This window comes from Tiliqua scincoides, chromosome 3 (genome assembly GCF_035046505.1).
Source record: "Tiliqua scincoides isolate rTilSci1 chromosome 3, rTilSci1.hap2, whole genome shotgun sequence".
In the NCBI taxonomy this organism is placed as follows: Eukaryota; Metazoa; Chordata; class Lepidosauria; order Squamata; family Scincidae; genus Tiliqua; species Tiliqua scincoides.
Genome location: NC_089823.1, coordinates 166,983,969 through 166,994,515, shown reverse-complemented (window position 1 = coordinate 166,994,515; position 10,547 = coordinate 166,983,969). Strand labels below are relative to the sequence as shown.

The window sequence follows — 10,547 nt, the reverse complement described above, 5'->3', positions numbered from 1 at the left end:
ACTGCAAATGAGAGAGAATGTGCTGATCCCTGGAGAAGGGGAAAAATGCACTCCTTTAAAATCAGTTTTAAAAACTAAACAGTCCTTTAACAATAGCCTCCTTAATGAGAGAGAGAGAGAGAGAGAGGGCAGCTGGCTGACAATCCATCAATCCTCCTCTCTCCAGTGGATCCCTCCCTTCCCCACCAGCACATGAAAGAAAGGTGATCACTTTGCATTGGTGAAGGAACAGACTGAATGAAGTGCTGCTTGGAGGATTACTGATTGATGGATTGTCTTCTTAATGACTCTCATCATACATCACAAAGGTCAGCAAGGCTGTTTTGAAATCACCAGAGCAAGGGAACTTTGTTTTTTAAATGGATTTGCTCTAGTGCAGTTTTTTGCCATCCATGTGAGTGCTTGAATGGAACCCACGTGAATAATGAGTCTCATCCTGTATAGCCTTCTCTTCTCAGAAGGCTTAGGACAGGTTACAAGATAAAAAGAACATATTAAAACCCCCATTAGAAGAAAATAAAATGGAATATAAGTCAAGCAGACTGAAATGCACAGATCTCTCCCAACCCTCTGTTGGTTTAATCATGGCTTCCAAAGGCCAACTCAGGAATTACAGCTACATCTGCCATCACATGCCTCCATAGATCAACTCAGATCTATGTCAGAAATTTTGCTGGTGCAAGTTCAAGTAAATCAGGGCAGGTGGATTGAGGCTGGGAAGGTGAGGTAGGATATCTGCCCCCTTCCCAATCTCAACACACTCCTGCTCCACACTGCCCCGGTCCCCCACGACTGCCTCCTCACTATAGGATGCAGCATGCGTTCCGTTGTCATGGCTGCATTGTTGAAGGTGGGGGGATTAGTTAGCATTGGGCTGTCAATGTATACTTTGAAAGAATTGTGCTTTTTTCTAGAGACCTGTGTAAGACCAGACTATGTGAAGTGTTTCACATGAGTCTAGCTTTGATTTTAAAGCTATATTTAGGAATAAAGCACTCAGAGTGTGTCACATCTGTTGTGAGATAATGATTTGATTAGATATTGGAACAGTTCGTAACAAGGCACTAAAAGAATCATTCTTTATTTCCCCAGTATGTACAAATAGCTTCTGACTACCCAGAAAGCTCTACATCTTAAAGATATAATGTACTTTTAACTTGATGTCTGTATTCCCTTCAGCATCAGAACCAGAAATAAGTAATTATCTGGTGCATGTGCACAGAATTTAATTTATAGTAGTAATAATTTAAGTTCTAGTTTATATTCTTGGTAATTTTAAACATATATAATATTATATAGTATTTATATATTATATAAATCAGTGGTTCTTAAACTCTCTCGGAGAATTTGAGAACCACTAAGTTTTTGTGGGGGATCAGGGAAGGCAGTGGGGGTGGGGGGAAGGCAGCGATGCAATCCCCAGGATCATGTCGCTTAGGAGGCTGCAGGGACTGGCGTGTACTTACCAGTCCCTGCTGCAGCCTCCCAGGGGTGCAGGGAGCCCTGCGTGAGCTTCTGCAGGGCTCCCCAGACTTCAGAAAGTGAAAGCAAAGCGAACGCATCCCGCCTCCACAAAACCGGAAGTGGAGCATGATCGCTCCACTTTCACTTTGAAGGCTCGGGGAGCCCTGTGGAGGGTCGCGCAGGGCTCCCTGCACCATCCTGCCACTTTACAGTGGGGATATCACATAGGGGAGGAATGCAGTTCCTGGAAGTGGGAGGAACTTGTCTGCTTTACTCTGGTTTACTACATTAGATGCCCCGTGAAATTGATAAAACACTCCTAAGCCTCTACAGCAACTGTTACCCTGCACATGTCTGATCTTGTCTGATCTTGGAAGCTAAGCAGGGTCAGGCCTGGTTAGTACTTGGATGGGAGACCGCCTGGGAATACCGGGTGCTGTAGGCTTATACCATAGTCTTTCGAGACTGAAGGTTGCCAACCAACAACCTAAGCCTCATCCACTGTAAGGGTGGGGGTATCTGAGAGGGCTTAAAAGACTCATACATAGGATGGTGTGAGTCAGTGCATCGAAAGGCGTTTTCCCACTGCAGTCTGTCATTCCACTCTTGCCAATTCTGTGGTTTTCCAACTTTGCATGCCACCATTATGCTAATACAGGTCCAGCCTTGTTATACATGAATTTTTTATACACAGATTTGACCAGTGGGGTAGCTAGAGGGGGTGCAAAGCACTAAGTTTTGCAGGCGCCTGAGCGCACCATGCAAGTGGTCCCCCTCTCCCCCTTGGAGCCATTCTTGGTGGGGGGGAGAAGCAAAATGTGGGGAGAGGCTGCTTGAACAGCACATTCAGGCACCTGCAAAACTTAGTGCTTTGCACCCGCTCTAGCTATGCCACTAGATTTGACTCAACACAAATGGCCCCTGCAAATGAGAAGGAATGTGCTGATCCCTGGAGAAGGGGAAAAATGCACCCCTTTAAAATCACAGTTTAAAAAACTAAACTAAAATCACAGTTTAAAAAACTGCTTTTTACTGTTGCAGAGAGACAGTCATACAAGTGATTACAGGTATAACCTAAGTATCCACAGATTTTTCTATCTCAAAGCTGATGAGAAGGGCCCTTTAAATCTGAGATATTCAGTCTGTGTATCCCAACTCCCTAGGGAGGCATTGCTAGCCTCCAGAAGAATTGTGAGGCATCTGGGGGAGAGAGGTGGCCCTAGCAGCTCAGTTCAGCTCCACATGTTGCCTACTGATTTGCTGCTTTTCTGCAGCTGTGAATGAGGTGGGTGGGGCAGCGTGAGGTGGGGAGGGGGGAGAGAAGGCTGACTGGGCAGCAGCAGCAGAGGTGCTGCATCTCATCAGCACAGGGTGTGCTCCTGGCAGGCTTCAAACGGCGCTTTCCTCCGCTTGGGAAGGAGGGGGCCCAGCCTGCTCTGGGGGGGGTGTCCAAATGCCACAGCCTGCATTCCTCCATCTTGCCTGGGGAGAATAGGGGTGGCATCTGCATCTGCTGGGGTGTATATGTGTGAGCATGCCCCATCTACTTTGGGGTGAGTTGTAATCTTGCTCTGTGTGGCTCCAATCCTTTCCACACTTTCCTGGGAGTAAGCCCCATTGACTCAAATGGGACTTAGGCTTGGGGTCTGTGTCAGCTTAACCAAGGATCCTCACCTTTCTCTTTTTCCTCCCCCTTCAAAAAAGAAAAAAGCCACTCTTGATGGTTTTGTCTCCAAAAATTGATTAAAAAATAAAAATACCCATTCCTTTTCAACCACCCCCCTTTTTCCTCCTGCCTTCTTTTTTTTGGGGGGGGGGGGGTACTTCCCATATTGGCTGCTATTGTAAGACAGAAAGCACAATCCTGGCTAGGTCTACTCAGAAGTAAGTCCTATTGTGTTCAGTGGGACTTACTCCCAGGAAAGTGAGGTTAGGATTGCAGCCAAACAGTCTCTGGGTCTCAGTTTGCAATTAGCAGATACACACAAAACAAAGTCTTCCCCTCACCCAGCAAATTCCTCACTTCTCCCCCCCTTTCCAAAACCCTCCAGGTGTGCTGCTAACAGGGCACAATCCTAACCAGGTCTACTCAGAAGTAAGTCCTGTTTTGTTCAATGGAGCTTACTCTCAGGTAAGTGTAGTTAGGATTGCAGCCTCAGAGTGCTAGCAGCTGTTTTTTTGTTTCTAGTGTATAATTATAACACCTTCATCCCCATTTTAGGGCTAACTGAGGTGAGGTAATGAGGAGCCCTGGCCAATGGCCACAAGGATCAGGGGAGCCACGGGCCAGAAAAGTTTGAGAACCACTGCTTTAAATTAAAGGAAAACAGTAATTTAATAATGCCAGAGAGGGAAGCCGGCTGACAATCCATCAATCATTCTCTCTGCAGGCTTCACTCCTCTCTTCCCTCTGAGCACATGAAATAAGGCTAAATGGCAGTGATTATCACCTTCTCCATTCTTCCCCACTTGCTGGGGCTCCTGGTGAAGGGAGGAATTGCTGCCTCCTAGTGAAACCTAAGCACCTGGAGAGAGAGTGAATGACTTTGTGTGCATTACGAAGGTCATCAAGGCTGTTTTTAAATCACCAGAGCAAAGAAACTTTGTTTTTTAAATTGATTTGCTTTAGCGCATTTTTTGCCATCCACATGAGTTCTTGGAATGGAACCCTCGCAAATAATGAGACTCAACCTGTAATGATATTAATGACACAGAACGTTTGACTTATATACCTGGGCTGGCACAATATTTTGGGTCTGTTTATGTTACCAGTGCAATGGGCCAATGGAACAGTCCTTTCACCCAGTCCCACACACTCATTAACCAGCATGGCCATCATGCAATTCTGCAGCCTACGCAAACACCGGGTAGCATATCTGGTGCCACATCCCATCCTGATGGTTTCCCTCAGCAATAAACTGCCCATAAGGACAGACGAGAACAAATCTGGGACATAGACAGTGTCATTGGCAGCGCTGTCCCTAGAAGAATGGGCAGGATGCAGGCAACTCAACCAGTGCGGGGCCACTCTATTACGGCAATATATATTGGTCGTGAAAATGTGGGACCCAGGCACTGTCCCAGTTGCTCTACCCAAGGGATTGCTCAGGCCACTGGATTGGCCCTCTGCTGTCACCTGTCCAAGAGTATTTTGGATTGTTGTGTGAGGAGCACCTTGGCTGGATCTGCTTTTAGTTTTTTTCTTAAGCTGGCTGCCCTGGGGGTCTTAGGCATCAGTGCCTGGAAGGCTCCAAGGTTGAGTTTCATTGCAGCAGATGCCAGGGAAATAGAAATATATCCAGTTGAAATTACTTCTTATGTTTTCAACTTTACAGATTAAATGTTACATGCAGACTCTTTAGAGGCTTTTATACATTCTTGAATTCCAGCTAGGATATTTTACACCCTGAATATTACAGCGATGGAAATTAATATGCTTGTGATATGTTGATGAAATTTTTATCTACTACTCTGTGTTCATTCATTCAGGACTGATATGACAATTCAGTTACTACAGTCCCAGCAAATTACCTGTTCATAACAATTAAGCTAATATATTTTCTTAATCCAATTATCTTGTCATTTCAAATTCTATGATAATAGCTAACAATTTTTGTCTCCGGAAGAAAATGCACTCCCCCTTGATGTTAATACTTCTTACAAAGCAGGGGAAAAATATCTCCAGTCATTAGCAAGATGATCTTAGCAGTGAAGCACAACCTACATTGCATGTGGCTATTTTTTCCCCCCACAGCATACTGCAGGAGCTACTTAGGAATATTATAGGCAAGCAAGATGTAATGGTTATAACTTATTTTTTTTAGAACTCTTCATTGTCAAGGTATGTTTCAAAGTTTTTTTTAACATAAAAACAAATATAACTTTAATAAACTGAACAATATTCAGTCATGAAAGTGTTAAATAGAACTGTAATCAGCGTACACTAAAAGTAAAGATTATTTATATCATGGTGTATGTGTTCAAACACATGCACACGGTTTCTTTCATCTATCACGGGGCGTTCAAACCCCGGCCTGGGGGCTGGATCTGGGGTTCGGATGGATCCATCTGCCCAATGAGCGGACCTTTTCAGTCCACCTCCACATGGCTCCTCTGCTGGGTAAATCTAGGCACTGGGATGCTCTGAGTAGTCATGTCTACCCAGATGCCTTGTTGTGCAGCCTTCTGTAGCACCAGGCAACACACAAAACAGCCCAGAGCGTCCCAGTGCCCAGATCTAACCAGCAGAGGAGCCACATGGAGGTGGAATGAAAAACTGCAGTCTGAACGGGGACCACATTTTCATCAGACAGCGGTTCAACATTAGGCACCGCTGATCTAGCAGTAGAGATACAGTATTAATTCATTGTTTAAAAATTATATGCTGCCTTTCTTCAGATGGGATCATGGACAACAATCAATTTAAAAGAACAAAAGAAACAGTCTTAGTAGAAGTGTAAAACAAAAATCAGTGCTTTTTTTCAATCAAAGGAGGCCAAAGAAGTCCTGTTAAAACAATACAAAAATCTGATCATGGACCAATATGTTTGCAGATAAGGTGCCAGTCACATTTTCCATGGCAGGGATTTCCACAAGTTGGGAGCCACCTCAGAGAAGACCCTCTGCATGTTGTCATCAGCTAAGCCTCTGAACATGGAAAGGAACATGGAAGAGAGCTTTAAAAGCAATAATACCACCTTAAATCACATTCATAAACAAAGCATACTATGTATATGAACTATATATATATATATATATATATATATATATATATATATATATATATATATATATATATATATATAATAGGAATATTAATAATTGCAATAATCCCTGCTAACTGGGCAAAGAGGTACTTTTGCAAGTGGTGCTCTTCTTAAATTTATCTGGGGGAGAGTAACTGTTGCTGTTCCCTCTTCAACATATAGAGTATGTGCTCATGTTCTACTATGGAGACTGTAGTTCTAATAAATGTACTTTCCTAGGGATAAGACTCCTCAGAGTGGCAATGCAATTCCATGCACATCTACTCAGGGGTAAGTCTCACTGAGTTCAGTGGGACTTACTCCCACTTAAGTGTGCATAGGATATCAGTCTCAGTGAGACTTACTTTTGATTAGGCATGCATAAGATTGTATTATGAGCCATATTCGTTCCAAAATGATCTCAGGGTGGGGAGCAAAGTCTTCCCCCTGCACATATACAGGGAGAAAATAAAAGGGTTAGTCAAGGAACCATGAGGCCCCAGACCCTGGGATCACCAATAAGAAGAACCACTTTTCCAAAGTGCTTAAAAGTTCATGGAAGGATAGAAAACTTCTCTCCAATTCCTCTTTCTGTAGCTAAAGCTTATCCTGAATGCTGATCAGATGACTAAAGAAGGGGAATCTCTCTACAGGAGTGCAAAGCGAAATGCCCACTTGTATTTAGAAATTACCTTTGCGATGTCAACAGGAATGATTGACTGTAATACCCCATATTCACACAGTGTAAGCTGCACACATCCGCCTGCCAGTTTGCGATTAGCATCACCTTGTAGAGAACTTCGACTGAGAAATGATGCTTTATGAGCAACATCTGTGCCGGGAGAGATTTGAGCTCTGCTTGATCAGGAAGCAGAAAACTTGTATTTGGCAGATGCAAAACAAGATGTTTGCATGGCTGCCAATCAGCGTTTTTTTCATTGACATAAATGGACAAATATGCCTTCAGGGTTTTGTCTATTGTATATGTGTTCAGTAAGACTTTTACTATGGGGTATTCATCACCCCAATCTGACAGCAATTCATTACTCCCTGTCTTTTTGGTTCTTGATAATCAGCTTAAACGCAAAGGTGCTTTTAAAATATATAGATACTGAGCATATATGTATATATGCTCCATATATATATATATATATATATATATAGAGAGAGAGAGAGAGAGAGAGAGAGAGAGAGAGAGAGAGAGAGCGCCATGAAGCCATGAAGATATTCGAAGTCAGAAAAGGTTAGCAAAGTTCATCTACACACATCCGTCCGTCCGTCTGTCAGTCAGAAAAGGTTAGCAAAATTCATCTACACACCACTTTTCCAACACTGTACAATTTGCTTTCTTCCATGTAACATTTTTACAATATTTCATATCTACAGTTAAACATTACTTTCATTGTCCCGAACTGTTTCAAGCTGTTTTATCAATACAGCATTTAAAATATCTAACAGGCACTTTAGGAATAAGTAGTAGGAAAATTGAACTTTCACTATGGGAGCTTAGTAATTCGAATCCTTGTTATTTTCTTCCAAAGTTTCTCTATCCGTCCCTCCCTCCCTCCCTCCCCTCCCTCCCACCTACCCACCCATTTGGACTGCCCATCCTGCAGTACAGAGGCACTGAAACAGCCACCGCTGTATCCTACAGAGCCAGGGAAGGGAACATTGGTTCCCATACCTCAAGTTAGGTCCCTATGGGGCTACTTGGGTCTGCACCAGCTCAATAGCTGGCACAGATTCAAGTAGCCTATGCAGGGCTTTCAGGCATGGAAGGAGGGATAGAACATGGCAGCGACATCTGTCACCATCCTCACCTCTTCCCTGGCCTGAACTGCCCTGGGCTGCCTTCCCCCATCCATAAACACCCCTTCCTCACCCGTGTTCCACTTTCCTCACACCTCCCCACCATCCAGCGATAAACTTTCCCCAGTTGGCAGGTGATGCTCCAGTGCTGCCAGCAGTACTGGCTTCCATGGAGCGACCACATGCTTAATGGCACATTTGTGACTGTGCGCATGCCTGTTCCACTGATGGTAGCCAGCACTGTATTGGGCCCTAAATCATTGCATTTATTCTGTATATGTTAATTAAAACAATCTTTGCCGCATTCATTTTCCTGATCATCAGTATTTTTTTTTTACCTTCATGATAGAATTGCAGCCATGCCTCTCTTATGGGGAGGAGAAACATTGCTGAGTCCTGCGCCTGTATACAGCAAGACAGGGAAGAGCTGCACTGATTGGTGTGCTACACTGAGGAGGAGCTCCCTTGGTGTTCTCTGCTGCTGCTTAGTCTGTGCTCAGCATTCGGAGCACAGACAGTGCTCCGCAAACTTCCTACTCATCCTAGTCTGAGATTTACTGACTGCCTTTGGGCTCCAAGTAGGAATTTTTTTGCTTTTCACCTGATTGGCTCTTGGTGGGATTTTTTTTTTTTTTAATCTACCCCAGACTGTCTCCTTTGGTGAAGTGCTCTGCTAGCCAGCTTGGTCACTTCTGGCTAGTATAATGCAGGACTGAGAGTAGGGGTAGGGATCTGGTAGCAACCTAAGGGCCAGAGGGGAAGCCAGTACCAATCTCAGGAGGCTGTCTGGCTTAGGGATGGTGGCTGGTGACCCCTTGGGCTTGAATTACAAAGTCCATCCTAAAGGCTTTCTGGCTTGGGATGAGCTGAGCAATTTGGCTGCCTTGAACCACTTCCAGAGATTGATGGGGCAAAACAGAGCCAATAGCCCAGTAGTTCAAGCAGTGGCATCCAGTGTGTGAAGGGTGCAGCCCACACTGGGTGACACACTAAAATTGCAATTTGTAGGAATAATGCCATCATGTTATAAACCATTTGATGCATAATTTACAGCAAAATGCAGTGCAAAAACCTGGAGTGAAATATCTCCATTCTATCAAAAGTTATGACCAAAAAAACCAGTAAACAAAAAACGCAATTGTCTTATGTAACAAAAAGTACAATTTCCTTAACTCAAAACGAACCAATGAGATTGATCATTTGAAGAGCAAATGAGATGTTATTATGACACAACATGGAACTAATAAGCTGTTAATAAGGTGATACCCGGGGGGGGGGGGATGACACCACTAGTGATTAAAATCGCTAAAATAGTGGTTTGTAGGAAATTATTCTATTAAAAAGTTGGCAAAAATACCAGTGGGGGCAGGGCAATGGTACATCACCATGCCCATCACCCAGGTTTTTGCCCCGCCCACTATATGGGAGGAGGTCCATCATGAAGGTGAAGTGCTAGCCTTCCACACTGGGTGATGCAAACCCTACTGACACCACTGAGTTCAAGGGAGCCACCAGCTCAAAAAGGTTTGGGAACCACTGATGTACAGGCTTGCATTATTTTTCCATTCCTATTTTCTTTATTTGTCCATTATGTTTATTTTCCCATGTGATCCAAAACCAAATTCCACTAATATTCTGCGTCATGTAGTCTGTTGTTTACATGGACCAATAGTTTTCCCCGAGAAGCCTCATCTATATTTATTCTCCTTATCTTGTAATTCCTTTGTTATTTTTTCTAAGAAGTGCTGGAAGCTACCCCAGAAATGTACCTTATTCTGGAGTACCTTAGCATTAATCCCTTGACTTGTGGTGAATAAATTGCAATTCTAGTTACTTCATTCTAAAAGGCTGAGTATTATACACACTTTCCTGGGACTATACCCTATAGAACACAATGGAACTTCCCTCTGAGTAGATATGCATAGGGTTGCAGGATTAGACATTTATCTAGTACAGAGGTCTCTAAACCCAGGGGGTCATATGCAGCCCGCGGCAAGCCTCTATCTGACCAAACACGACCAGAGCTGCACTTGTGGGGTGGGGGAATGGGGGTCTATTTAAGTGTGTGCTTTTTTATCCTGTGGTGTGTGTTGATGCTTGGAGAAATCCTAGAAATTTAAGCCCACTCATTCATTTATTCATTCATCTTAAGTCCCATCTCTAATGTATTTATTTACATTTTATATTTAAAATTATTTTTTCTGATCCTCGACACTGGGCCAGATATCTGATGCGGCCCTTTGGCCAAAGCCTTTGGAGACCCCTGATCTAGTACGTATCTAGATTTCTGTAGTTGAGTGACAACTTCTGAATTTAACCCTGCTACTGAATCTTTTTTTAAAAAAAAAATGAGTTGTTTTAACCTCTAAATAATCTACTTTTCGATGAACAGCATCAAACATGGATGAGCATTGCAATTCTTAATAGCAGTGGCATCACGAGGGTTTGTGTCACCTGGTGAGGGAGGCAAGTCCATCACCCCCATGATGGACCTCCTCCCAGTGAGCAAGGCAGTGCCCCAGGTTGTAG

General features: G+C 43.6%; 1 pseudogene; it reads left to right on the top strand.

Moving 5' to 3' along the window:
• The first annotated feature begins 1,789 nt into the window (after positions 1 to 1,789).
• Positions 1,790 to 1,909, top strand: LOC136646388 (5S ribosomal RNA; annotated as a pseudogene).
• The last annotated feature ends 8,638 nt before the right edge of the window (positions 1,910 to 10,547 follow it).